The 1,226-nt window shown below is 37.4% G+C and overlaps 1 protein-coding gene across 11 annotated transcripts in view; it reads right to left on the bottom strand.

Annotated features, from left to right (window-relative positions):
- CLOCK (clock circadian regulator) overlaps window positions 1–1,226 on the bottom strand; it is a 136,334-nt gene that overhangs the window by 35,004 nt on the left and 100,104 nt on the right. The gene's annotated exons all lie outside the window — the stretch shown is intronic.

Below are 1,226 nucleotides of genomic sequence, written 5' to 3'. Positions count from 1 at the left end.
ATAGCAAAGATCAATAAAACTAAAACCTGGTTCTTTGAGAAGATAAACAAAATTGATAAACCATTAGCCACACTCATCAAGCAAAAAAGGGAGAAGACTCAAATCAACAGAATTAGAAATGAAAAAGAGGAAGTAATAACGGACACAGCAGAAATACAAAAGATTATGAGAGATTACTATAAGCAACTCTATGCCAAAAAAATGGACAACCTGGAAGAAATGGACAAATTCTTAGAAATGCACAAGCTGCCGAGACTGAACCAGGAAGAAATAGAAAATATGAACAGACCAATCACAAGCACTGAAATTGAAACTGTGATTAAAAATCTTCCAACAAACAAAAGCCCAGGACCAGATGGCTTCACAGGCGAATTCTATCAAACATTTAGAGAAGAGCTAACACCTATCCTTCTCAAACTCTTCCAAAAGATAGCAGAGGGAGGAACACTCCCAAACTCATTCTATGAGGCCACCATCACCCTGATACCAAAACCAGACAAAGACGTCACAAAGAAAGAAAACTACAGGCCAATATCACTGATGAACATAGATGCAAAAATCCTCAACAAAATACTAGCAAACAGAATCCAACAGCACATTAAAAGGATCATACACCATGATCAAGTGAGGTGTATTCTGGGAATGCAAGGATTCTTCAATATACACAAATCAAACAACGTGATACACCATAGCAACAAACTGAAGGAGAAAAACCATATGATCATCTCAATAGATGCAGAGAAAGCTTTTGACAAAATTCAACAACCATGGTCAAGTGGGGTTTATTCCAGGAATGCAAGGATTCTTCAATATACGCAAATCAATCAACGTGGTACACCATATCAACAAACTGAAGGAGAAAAACCAGATGATCATCTCAATAGATGCAGGAAAAGCTTTTGACAAGATTCAACACCCATTTATGATAAAAACCCTGCAGAAGCAGGCATAGAGGGAACTTTCCTCAACATAATAAAGGCCATATATGACAAACCCACAGCCAACATCGTCCTCAATGGTGAAAAACTGAAACCATTTCCACTAAGAACAGGAACAAGACAAGGTTGCCCACCCTCACCACTCTTATTCAACATAGTTTTGGAAGTTCTAGCCACAGCAAACAGAGAAAAAAAAGAAATAAAAGGAATCCAAATAGGAAAAGAAGAAGTAAAGCTGTCACTCTTTGCAGGTGACATGATACTATACATAGAGAATACTAAAGATGC

This window comes from Physeter macrocephalus, chromosome 7 (genome assembly GCF_002837175.3).
Source record: "Physeter macrocephalus isolate SW-GA chromosome 7, ASM283717v5, whole genome shotgun sequence".
In the NCBI taxonomy this organism is placed as follows: Eukaryota; Metazoa; Chordata; class Mammalia; order Artiodactyla; family Physeteridae; genus Physeter; species Physeter macrocephalus.
Note: the sequence above shows the minus strand (reverse complement) of the source record. Positions and strands in the feature narration are given on the sequence as shown.